The following is a 12,970-nucleotide window of genomic DNA, read 5'->3' on the forward strand; positions in this document are numbered from 1 at the left end:
TTTGCTTTCTGCCAAGATCCATCTGACATTGGCAATAATGTCTCTAGTGCCAAGACCACTTCTAAACCAAACTTGTATTTCTCTTAATTCTTTGTCAATGTACTGTTCCAATAATGTCTGTATAATTTTCAGCAGGATTTTGCTAGAGCGTGATATTACTGATGTTGTTCGATAATTTTGTATGACAACAGTCCAGAATAAGAAATGTATAGCAAAGTGGACTAGGATGGGGTCAGGAGAGTATGCAACAATGAATATTTATTTTTTGAAAAGTGAACTAGAAGAGTAGGGAGGGAAATGTGTAAAAATGAATGAATGAAAATCCAACTTTGGTGTAAACTTTTGTTAAAATGACAATTTTTTAAAAAGAGGAGAGACTCGGAAAGAAGTCAGGAGGGATGATTCACATACTCACTCATTCATTGCCATTGAGCTGGAAACAATTCATAGCTGACTCTTGTTTAGGTTTTTGAGTAAATTTCACTGAAAAGATTGTTTCTCTTTTTCTCAGAGAGTTGCTAGTGGATTTGAACCACCAGAGTGGCACAGTAAACTTTGGGTTAGCAATGCAACCCCCTACAGATTATTGTTGTTGTTGTTATATGCTATCTAGTTGCCTGTGTGCAACCCACAGTGACCCTATGTACAGCAGCTCTGAACCCTGCCCTGTCCTGAGCCAGTCTCACTAATTCTGACACACCAATCCCCATTTCCCCGTTACTGTATCTACCCATCCCATTGGTGGTCTTATTCTTCTGAGCTGTCCCTCCATCCTTCCAACATGATATCCTTCGCCAGGGACAAGGCTCTCCTGGCCACGGGCCCAAAGTATGTGAGATGGAGCTTCAAAATCCTAGCCTCCAAGGAGAAACTTGGTTTCACCCTCTCCAAGATGGACCTATTTGTTTTCTTGGCAGCCCATGTTATGTTCAAGACTCTTCTCCAGCACTACAACTTAAAGGCTTCTATTCTTCCTCTGTCATCCTTAGTCATTGTCCAGCTCTCTAAAACATAGCAAGTAATTGTGAAGACCATGGCCTGGATCAGGCATACCTTAGTCTCTAGACTGGTATCATTGGTTCTCAGTACTCTGGAGAAGCCTCTGACAGCAGATTTTCCAATTCAATTCGTCTTTCTTGACGGCTGGTGTTAAGAGTGTTGTTTGTGTAGCTGAGCAAGCTGTAATTGTTAACAACCTCAGTCTCTTCTCCATCTATCATGGTGGTGCTAACTGGCCCAGTGGTAAGATTCTTTGTCTTCTTGATGTTGAGTTTCATTCTATGTTGAAGACTGCAGTCGTTGACCTTCTGCAGCAAGCACTTCAGGTCTTCTTCAGTTTCAGCAAGCAAGGTTGTGTCATCTGCATAATGCAAGTTGTTGATAAGTCTTCCTTCAGAATTCCATGGAAAAAGCCTTAAGAGAGATGTTTTAGAGATGTGAAGCTTGAAGTAGCTATTAAAAGGAACCCGGTGAAGATGCCAGTCAGAATTACAAGTCAGAGATAATAACTAAGTCAGGAAAACAATATAACAAAACAAATTATGAAAAAATGGTTATCAAAATAGGAGGAACCTAGACGGTTGTCAGCACATCATGAGAGCAAATAAGAGAGTATTTTAGCAGGTATTGGTCAACCATGTTTAAGAAAACAGAATAATCCATTAAAGTGGGGACAAGCCATTGGAATAGGCAACATGGAAGCCACTGTTGATCTAGACCTGAGGAGTTTCATGATGAGATGTGATGCAGAGATGGAGATGTTGGAATGCAGCTTAGAAAAAGAATGAAAGATGGAGCAAGGCCCCTGAGATATAAGAGACCACAGGGGATGGATGAACTTTTAATGAGATAAGTACTTCCATTATGATTTAAAAGTAATATCCTGGCAAGGGAGTTGGGGAACAGGAAGGATGCAGAACTGTGATGAAAGTAAAAATGTAGAATAAGCAGTGCCCATAGGGAGTCATAAGCAATTGTAATCCTCATGATAGAACCAAGTTTCAGTAAAACAGAGACTAAGAAAGTGAGAATATTTACAATGGAATTAGAAACTAGAAAGTCTCTTCTGGAAGTATGTAACAGATAAAAAGGACACGTTCACATTGATAAAAAGATGGTAGTTTTGGCTTAGTTATGATTATTTTTAAAGATTTTTTTAGAAGATGATTTTTTTATAAGTGTGAAAATAGACAAAAACAGTGGCAATGCAGTAATTTTTCCATATTATGTCAACATCGTTAATGTCTTTTCCCAAAAGATACATCACTGTTAACACAATAGTTAATTACTAGTAATTAGTAAAGATGAGTGTTTTGAATCCACCACTGCTCCAAGGACGAAAGATGGGTAATCTCTTCCCAGGTCGTTTGTTGCCTTTGAAAACTCACTAGAAGTTTAGCTGTGAGTTGGTTCCAGTTCCACGGTATATAGCAAAAGCAATAACATTAATCATTAAAAACAAGGAGCTCTCTAAATCAATGGCAGTAAGAGAGATGCAAATCAAAACCGCAATGAAATACTATCTTAATCCGGTAGCAGTGGCAAAGTTTAACAAGACAGCGAATAATAAATACCAGAGAGGATGTGGAGAGATAGGAACTCTTATACATTGTTGGTGGGATCCGATCGTACAATGATACAATCACTATGGAAGGCAGTTTGGCACTTCCTCAGAAAGCTGAGCATAGAAATTCCATATGACCCAGCTATTCCACTGCTTAGAATATACCCTGAGAAAATTAGAACTGAGGCACAAATGGAGACTTGTACACAAATGCTCATAGCAGGATTATTTACCATTCCAAGAACATGGAAACAGCCCAGATGTCCAACCAAAATCAAATGCATTCAGAAGTTATGGTACATTCACATAATAGAATACGATGCAGCATGTAGAAGCAATAGTTTTGTAATTATTACCTAACTTGGGAGGAACTAGAGAGCATTATGCTGAGTAAACTAACTTAGTCCCATAAAGACAAAGTATCATTTTCTTTAAATGGAAGAAATAATTCTAATATTAATAAAAAGATTCTTGCATAACTAAAAGCAACAACAACAACAACAAAACCCAAGGAGTTCTGATGGTCTTGTGATAAAGTGGTTTGCTGTCAAATGCAGGTGGTTCAAGCTGCTCTGCAGGAGAATGATGAACAATCTCTTTATATGAGGTTTACAACCTCTGAAAATCTGCTAGAGGGTCAGCTATGAATTGGTTCAGACTCAACAGTACATAACAACATCAATAGAAACTCAGTGCTCCCCAAACAAAAAACTATCTCATCCCCATTAATCATTAATAGTATGTGTGTATGTCAAAGATTACATTATATTTGTTATTGTTTTCATTGCCTTCCAGTCAGTTTTCGGGGGCGGTTGATCACAGGGAAAGAAATTGCTCATCCTTCTCCCATGGAGGAGCTAATCACCTCAAACCTGTGCCTTGCGGATTTGCAGCACAGCTTCTTGACACTAGGCCACCAGATGTCTGTCTGTCTGTCTGTCTCTTACCCTTCCTCCCTGTCTCCCTCCCACTTTCAAGTAGAGTAAACCATAGACTATATGTTCTTTTATGATTTTTTTAGCTCACATTGGGTTTCCAAGATTTATCTGTGTTGTCATAAGAATAAGATTAATAATTTTCTTTTACAATGAATAATTTTTCCACTAGAGACAAATCTCCTCATGAAATTCATAGCCTTTGAAACTCCACTGGAGGGTCAACTATGAGTAAGTTCTAATTCAGTGGCGGTGAGTTTTGGTGAATTGGTTTGTTTTGATTTTAAATAACACAGTGTATGTACGTACCACATTTAATTATCCATTCATCTATTGATAAACATTTCAGTTGTTAATATTTTTTGACTCTTGTGAAAAATGTTGCTATGCGTGCCAATGTGCAAGGTTTTGCTCATTTTATTACTTTTAATTTTTGTATATATATATATATATATATATAGCTAGGATTCTGAAGTCTGGGTCATATGGGAGTTACCTAATCACTATACCCATTTCTGTGTTGGCTGTCCTTTTTGGTATTCCCATCTACAATAGATAAACAATAGATATTAGAATTTTTTCAAACTTGCTGAAATTTGTTCTTTTAATATTCTTGTGTTTTTATCATTGTCATACTGATGAGGAAGATGATTTTGTGATTCTGATTTGCATCTTCCTGATGGCTAATGCTGTTAAGCTTTTTTGTGTGTATATGGCCATTTAAAATTACTCCTTGGTGAATTGTTTGGTCAAATCCTTTGATCAATTTTTGATTGAGTTGTTTGTCTTTTTAATATTAAAGGTAGTGATCATTTTAACAGTCTCTTTAAGGATAACTAATGTGGCCTGAATATAAGGCCAGTTGTCATTGTTAGGTGCCATAGAATAGGAGCTGACTCATAGCTGACCCTCCAGTTGGTTTTCAGAGGCTGTAAATCACAGGACAGGGATAGCCCAACTTTCTCCTATAGAGCAGTTGGTGGACTTGAACGTTCATATGATCCCTATGAACTGTAGTCTACTTGATGGCAGCTAAGAACAATATCTACTCCCTTTGATGGACTACCAGCGCCTTATATTTGGATAATCCTGGGGTGTTGGTGGCCCATGAAGGGTAATGAGTGTTGTTTTTGTTAGCTGCTATTAAGTAGACTACAACTCATAGTGATCTTATGAATGACCAGTTGAAACCTTGTGCTATCCTGTTCCATGCTCACACTTTCTACCATGTTCAAGCACATTGTCACAGTTCTATGTCAATCCATTTCATTGAAGGTCTTCCTCTCTTTCATTAACCCACTATTTTCCCCAAGAATGATGTCTGTCTCTTTCCAAGAATATAAATAGCACCTTTTGGGTAGCAACATGCAAAAGAGGTTTGTGGACCACTTACGAGAAGATTGGTCAATTTTGACATCGTGCCAGGCTTAAATTGAGCAGGTTCAGAGGCAGAAAATGAGAATCTCACTACCATTAAGAAAGAAGTAGTAGAGAGTGTGGCACATTCGTTGAACCGAGATTTCCTGTGTGAGACTGTAACTTAGATGTAGCAGTGGTAACAGCAGTAGTAGAAGTTACATTGAACCAAATACAAGCAGGAGACAGAGCTAAATTGGACCTGCTGCCTCACAGGTTTAGAGTTGAGTGCCATGAGCTAGGCAGGGTTTGAGGGAGTGGTTGTGGTAACATATAATTGGCAGAACTGGAAAAAAACCTCTTTAACACTTCAGAGCCTGAAGGCAGAGACCAAAAACTTGAAGCTGAAGGTTACAGAGAGGCTTGCCTTTGAGCACATTGTGAAGAAACTGTCTTGAATGAAGAATTGTATCATGAGTGTTCTGACTTAAATTATAACTTAAATAAACTGCATAGGTGTGAGTATTGGTTGTGAGTTCACAAGTGAAACTTCTGGGTTTTGAATTGATAGAAGATTCCAGAGCATGGGGTCACGTCTGCAGACATAGAAATTGGCTTTGTGCTCTTGTTGTTTTTAATTGGGATTCTTCTCCCTTATATAGTTCTAGAAGTCAGATACTACTATCCCTAAATCAGTCAGACCATTTTTTATGAGAACAGATCCTTCCCTTTCATTGATATTATCATTTTAAGCATATTTTTTAAAGGAACAAAGGTAACATGGGGATGACCTAGTCTGACCTCTACAAACACCAAAATGTGAACTGTCTCCATCAACTACATTCACAGTATGAAACTATGAAATGGATCCCTATAAGGTAAGACATGGCCCTCCACCCTGATGCATCTACTTCCTCTAATTATTGGATCTGAAATGCCTTGAAAATGGCCACAGAAATTTTACAGAATCTTTTCTTACTCATAGTTGTGGAGTTTATTAGGGAAACAAGTTGGGGGAGGGCAGTGAAGGCAAAGGCTATCACACAGTGAAAGTCCAGGTTTAGTATATAGTTTCAAACCAAACTCAGAGCAAAACAACCCCTCCGTTATTCAGACAGCTTCTCAAGTCAACAGTAAGATAAAGTCCCTCAATTAATCCAGGCAGCTCTTCAGACAACAGCAAGATAACTCTGGCACAGGAACCTCTGGGCACAAAGGATACATGCTGCTTTCTCTGATTCTGTTTTTGTCCTGGTGTTGAGATTCCTCCATATTCTGCCATTGAATCTATCAATTTAGTGGTGTGACTACCCTGTCCCTTTGTGGGTAGGCAAATTCATCCTATGAGGAAGAAATATCTCAGGCAGCTGATAATGTAGGTGGGCTGCCTGCCTGCAGGGCAACCGGATCAAATTAAAGACAATAATCTGTTGTTGACATTGATTAGAGTGTTAACCTACCCATAGCTGACCCTCCTGCAGGTTTTCAGAGGCCATTACTTTCTTGGGAAGAGATTGCTGATCTTTCTCTCTCAATCAACTGGTGGATTCCAACCACTTGCCTTTGGGATTGCAGCACAACTTCTTACCACAAATGTTTAGCAAGAACTACTACTACACCATAATATTTAAAACTCATGAAACCAGGACTATAAATCACAGTAGGAGACTTCCTATCTTTGTCCCAAGAAACTGCTGGTGGATTTGAACTGACAGAGATGTATACCCTTTGAGATAGCAACTTGTTAGTTGTAAGTGCAACTTGCTACAGACTATATCACCAGAGCTCCAAGTAAGTTCTGTGTATTAGAACTGTGTATTAGATTCCAAGGTTTGCCGTAACAAATTACTGCAAATGAGATGATGGGAAACAACATAGATATATTATCTCATGGATATGGAGGCCAGAAGTCACATTCAAGTGTTTTTAGGGCCACTTTCTCTCTGAAGCCTCATGCTTCTCTCTTTGCTTTTTATATTGTTATATATCATTGATTCATTAGCTTGTAGATATATTACTTCAGTATCTATCTCTGTAATCATGTGGTATTCTCTATCTTTCCTCCTCTCCTTATAAGGGCACTGCTTATATTGGATTTAGGTTCCATTCTAGTCTATATGACCTCATCTTAGCTAATTATATCTCCAGTGATACAATTTCCAAATAAGCCCACATTTTCAAATTCTGGGAAGGATGTCATTTTGGTTTTTCTTTCTTTCCTTTTTTTAAATGTTTGTGTGGGTGTATGTATGTACTCTTTAACACAGTACAAACCATTTTATGCAATAATTGAGAGTGAGTGCAACTTGTTTACATTCATCAGTGTTCTTAGAATGACTTCATCTTACTGATGCTTTAGGGCAAGAATTTCCAGAAAATGCTCCATTAGAGGATTGTTATATGTTAAAATATATGTGGAACTGGATGTTGACGGTATTCTGGAATAGAAGTCCAAATTGATTACCCATCTTACTTCCTGTCCTTATTACTACAGATCATCACTTTACAACTGTATCTCAGTTATGAAAATTTCCATGATTTATTTCTAACTGTCCCTGGGCAATTTGTAATCCAATCTTTATGACTATATACTATTCCATTCTGCATTACTGTTCCATCAGTGTTATGCAGATAATACAACCTTGCTTGAAAAAATTGAACAAGACTTAAAGCTCTTACTGCAGATGGTAAAAAAAAACCCAAACAAACCTACAGCTTTCAATATTGGTTACATCTCAATATCAACAAAACAAAACGCCTCACTACTAGGTGACAAATAGCAACATCATGATAGATGGAGAAGAGATTGAAGTTGTCAGTTATCTCATATTACTTGGATCCTCAGTCAGCACATTTATGGTACCAGCAGTCAAGAAATTAAAAAAAAAGTGTTATACTGGGAATGTTTGCTGTCAAGACCTGTCCAAAGTCCTGTAGAGCAAGATGTCAGTTTAAAGACAAAGGTGCAGCTGACCCAACATATGGCTTTTTCTAATGCATCTGAAAGTTGGACAGTGAATAAAGATGAAGCAAGAAGAGTCCATGACTTTGAATTGTGCTATTGGTGAAGAGTTTTAAAAATACCATTGATTGTCAAAAGAACAAAGAAATTTATCCTGAAGGAAGTGCAACAAGAGTGCTTCTTAGAAGCAAGGAAGGTGAAAGTTCATCTCTCCTACTTTGGGCTACTCAGCTTCTATACTCAGGAAGAACTAGTGCTTGGAGAGAGAAGACATCATGCTGAGAAAGATAGAATCAGCAAAAGAGAGGAAAAACCCTCAAAGAGATGGATTGACACAGTGATTACCACATAGATTTGAGCAAGACAGCCAGGGTTGGAATAGGGCTAGGTTTCAGATCTGTTGTTCACAGGGTTATTGTGTATCTTAGATGACTTGATGATACTTAACAACAATAACAACAACAACAATAACACTATTCCATTGCATTTTCTTTATCCATTTTTCTGTTGGTGGACATTTCAGCTGCTTCCATCTTTTGTCTGTTTTAATTATTAAGAAAAGGGCTACAGTGAATATTGGTGTTCATGTTTTATTGCAGAAAAGCTCAAGTGAGTTAGACTTACTCCTCACTTATCAACTCTGTCATTATCTGCTATTTCTCATTTAGGACAATAGTAAAAAATCTACTATCCAGATATTTGGAACATTAATGCATACATCTGGCAGCAACAAACGCCAACGTGTGTGCTGAGAGTAATGCTGGCTGTGATAGTTAAAGTGTTTTTTCAACTTTGCTAGACTATGATTTTCAGCATTTAGGCAGTTAGGTAAGGAAGAAATTCAGCAGATAAGTAATGAGTAGATTTGGAAGTTATATAATGGTCTGATTTGTTGTTGCATAGAATAGAATTGCCAACATTTTGGTTAGCAGCCCGGTGTGCTCTACTATCTCTTTGGATATGTTTGCGGCACATACAAGTACGTATGTAGAGATATCTCTTCCAAACCTATGTGTACTCACGGGTGTTCTGCTCTTTACCTTCTCACATATGTCTGGTTTGCATAACTATGTATGCCTGGATATTGTTTATTATTATTGTAATTAAAGAGTTATGTGTACATTAGTATTTATCATTAGTATTTATGTTTGTTATTTTCTACCTTCTGCAACTTTGTCTTGAAAAAAAAAAGACTACATTTGTCTTGATCATGTTATGCAGATTTCCCCATACAGTAAATTTCTCTCCCCTTGCCCATGTTAATATGTCCACTTTCTAGTTAATGATTTCCTCTTTCTTCCTCTTTTATCCACGAGACTCATTAAAGAATCTTTCTGTGTGTATACTGTCATTGACTGTTTCTACTAGTAGCTTCACACAATATTTGTCTTTTTTGTGATTGATTTACTTCACTCAGCATAATGTTCCTTAGATTTGTCCATGTCATGAGGTGTTAAGAGATTTTTGTATTATGTTATTCTTTAATATGTTTGTAAAGGTGGAGGGACAGTGAAAGAGAGGAAGACATTCAATCATATGCATTGACATAGTGATTGTAACAATGGGTACATGTATGTCAGAGATTGTGAATATGGCACAGGATAAGACAGGGTTCAGATATAATGTTCATAGGGACATTATGAGTCATACTGGACTTGACAGAACCGAACAACAACAGCAACACCAGTATTGCATTGTGTATTTGCACTATATTTTATTCATCCATGTATGCGTATTCTTCCATGTTCATCACAGAATTATTTATACTAGCAAAAAAGATGGAAACAACCAGTTAATGTTATAGTTCTTATTTCTCAAGAATAGAAACCATGTAGTGGGATTACTGGATCATGTGATATTTATATATCCAATATATTCTAGAAAGCATCATATTGTTTTCCGCAGTGGTTGCACCAATCTACAAATCCATCAGCACTGTAAGAGCATGCTGAACTCTCCTCTCCCTTTGCAGTATTTTTGTTCGTTTTATGTCTTATTGAATTTTGTTGTTATTGCTGAGGTTAGATGGTATCTCTTTGTAGTTAGAATATACCATAAAGAGTTGTGCTGCTGACCCAAAGGCTAGAATGTTCCAGGAGAGAAAGATGAGCAGTCTCCTTTCCTTGCAATATCTAGCCTTGGAAATTCAGTGCCAGGAGAGCTATGAGCTGGTTCTGATTGGAAAAACAATGAGTAAATGACTAAAATTGCAAGTATGTCCTTATATATTTTTTTTGGCCACTGGTGTATTTTCTTTGGTAGAGTGTCTATTCTTGTTTTCTGTTCATTTTTAAAGTGGATTGATTGTTTCTTTTTATTGTTGTTTGTTTAGATGTTGAAGATTTCTATACATTTAAAAGATTAGTTGATTGTCAGATATGTCACTGTTAAAATTTTTACTCCTTAGCAGTCTTTTGGTGAACATTGGTGTTTAATTTTTAGGATGTCCTACTCATTTAGTTTATTTTTTATTGTTTGTACATTTTTAGCTATGTTTGATAGTTTTTCTGTGCCATAAAGCAAGGTCACTAAATTGGACCCTTGTTGTTGTTGTTGTTGTTGTTGTTATGTGCTGTTGAGTTGCTTGTGACTCATAGCGACCCTATGTACAATAGCCTGAATCCTGCTCTATCCTGTGCTAATCTTATTGTCTCTGATACACCTTCCCTCATTACCCCAGAATAAATCCATCTCATCGAGGTTCTTCTTTTCTTGCACTGTCCCTCTGCCCTTCCAAGCATGGTGTCCCTCTCCAAGTACTGGTCCCACCTTGCAACATGCCCAAAGTATGTCACACAAAACTTCAGAATCCTTGCCTCCAAGAAGCAGCCTAGTTTCACCCTCTTCAGGATGAACCTGTTTGTTCTGCTAGTAGTCCATGGTATATTCAACACTGTTCTTCAGCACCACAGCTCAAAGACATTAATTCCTTATCATCCCAAGTCATTGTCCAGCTTTCTGATGCATAGCAAGTAATTGTGAAGACTGTGGCCTGGATTAGGTGCACCTTTGTGTCCAGACTGATGTTATTGTTCTTCAGTACTTTGGAGATGTGCAATCCATCTTTTGATTTTCTGACTACTAGTACCAAGCGAGATGATTGTAGAGCCAAGGAAACCTAAAGCTGTTAACAACCTCAATTTCTTCATCATCTATCATAATGCTGCCAGTTGGCCCTGTGGTGAGAATCTTTGTTTTCTTGATGTTGAGTTTTTTTACTCTATATTGAAAGCTGCCATCCTTGACTTTCTGCAGTAAGAGTTTCAGGTCCTCCTCAGTTTCAGCAAGCAGGATTGTGTCGTCTACATAAGTCTTAGATAATTGGTGACTGGGATGCAAAAGTTGTAAACAATGAAGAAGGACAAAGAAAATCTTAGTTTTCTTAAATAAGGATAGTAGTTGCAGAGTCTGGACTTAGTGACAAAAGTGGGACAAGAAAGCAAATGATTGAATATTGTATGCTCAATGATTTATTCATGGCAAATATATGTAAGAAAAAAACACAAATGGCAAATTTATATATGAACTTTACCTGATGGAATGCACAGTAATGATCAGATTGACTGTATCTGTGGAAAAAAAATCACTAAAGAAGTTTAGTATCAGTAGTCAAAGCCAGGCCAAGTGGTGGCTGTGGAACAGACCACTAATAACTCACATGCAAGTACAAATTGAAGCTGAAGAAAATTAAAACAAGTGTGCAAGAACCAAAATATAGCCTTGAGTCTATCTCACCTGAATTTAAAAATAATCTTAAGAATAATTTGGTAATTTGGAGACATTGAAGACGAATAATTGAAGACCAGATGAACTGAGGATTGACATTAAGGATGCCACCTTTGGAGAGAGCAAAAGATCATTACAAATACAGAGGAAAATAAAAAGAGCAATGACTATAAGAAGAGACTAAAAATTGAAGAAGAGTGTTGAGATGCTAAAACAAAGGAAAGAGGTGCCAAAGTAAAGAGATGAACAGAAAATTTCAAAGGGCAGCTAGAGAAGACAAAACAAAATATTGTAACAGAATATGCAAAGAGCTGGACTTAGAGAATAAAAAGAGAAGAACTCACTTGATGTTTCTTAAGCGGAAAGATTGCAAAACAAATTCAAGCCTTGAGTTTCAATAATGAGATATGCTATGAGATATGTGAAATCTTGAATGATACAGGAAGCATCAAAAGAAGATGGAAGGAAGACACAAGGTCATTATATCCAAAAAGAATTTGATGACACTGAATCACTTCATAAACTACAATATGAACAAGAGCCAATGGTACTGAAGGAAGAAGTTTAAGGTGCACTTAAGTCATTGACAAAAAGTAAGGACTTAGGAATCAATGGAATACCAATTAACATGTTTCAACTAGCAGGTGTAGCACTGGAAGTGTTCATCATTCTAGGCCAGGAAATTTGTAGGACAGCTACGTGCCCAAGTCACTGGAAGAGATCTATATTTGTTCCCATTCCCAAGAAAGATGATAGAACATAATGTGGAAATTATAATTCACATGCAAACAAAATACTACTGAAGAGCATCAAAAGTGGCTAGCACAGCACATTTACAGAGAACTACTAGAAGTTGAAGCTGGATTTAGAAGAGGCCATGGCACCAAGGACATAGCTGATATTAGACGGATCCTGGCTGAAAGCAGAAAATACCATACAAATGTCTATTTGTGTGTGTTATGGTTTGTTTTGTTTTTTTTAAATATTTTTTTAAATTTTATACTTGTTTACTTGCAAAGCTCATATACATTAATTTTCACACTGGGTCTTGCCCATTTCTCATATTTGCATTTTATTGACTATGCAAAGATATTTAACAGTGTGGATTATAAAAAATATGGCTAATAATGAGAATGGGAGTCCCAGAACACTTAATTATGCTCATATGAAACCTAAGCCTAGTAAGCTGTTGTCTGAATGGAGCAAGGGAACACTTCTTGATTTAAAATCCAGAAAGGTATGAATCAGGGTTTTATCCTTTTCCCTTACCTATTCAGTCTGTGACACTGAACCATTTGCCATTGGAGTCTCAAATGCCATAATGGAACAACTGTGCCATAGATGTGCCAAACACCCATCATGAGAAGTGTTTGGTGGAGCTCGCAGATTGATTAAGCTTGGAAGCAGGCAGGAGTGGCATCCTGCTGA

This window comes from Elephantulus edwardii, unplaced genomic scaffold (assembly GCF_000299155.1).
Source record: "Elephantulus edwardii isolate Elephantulus edwardi_28Jun2011 unplaced genomic scaffold, EleEdw1.0 scaffold00332, whole genome shotgun sequence".
Classification (NCBI taxonomy): Eukaryota; Metazoa; Chordata; class Mammalia; order Macroscelidea; family Macroscelididae; genus Elephantulus; species Elephantulus edwardii.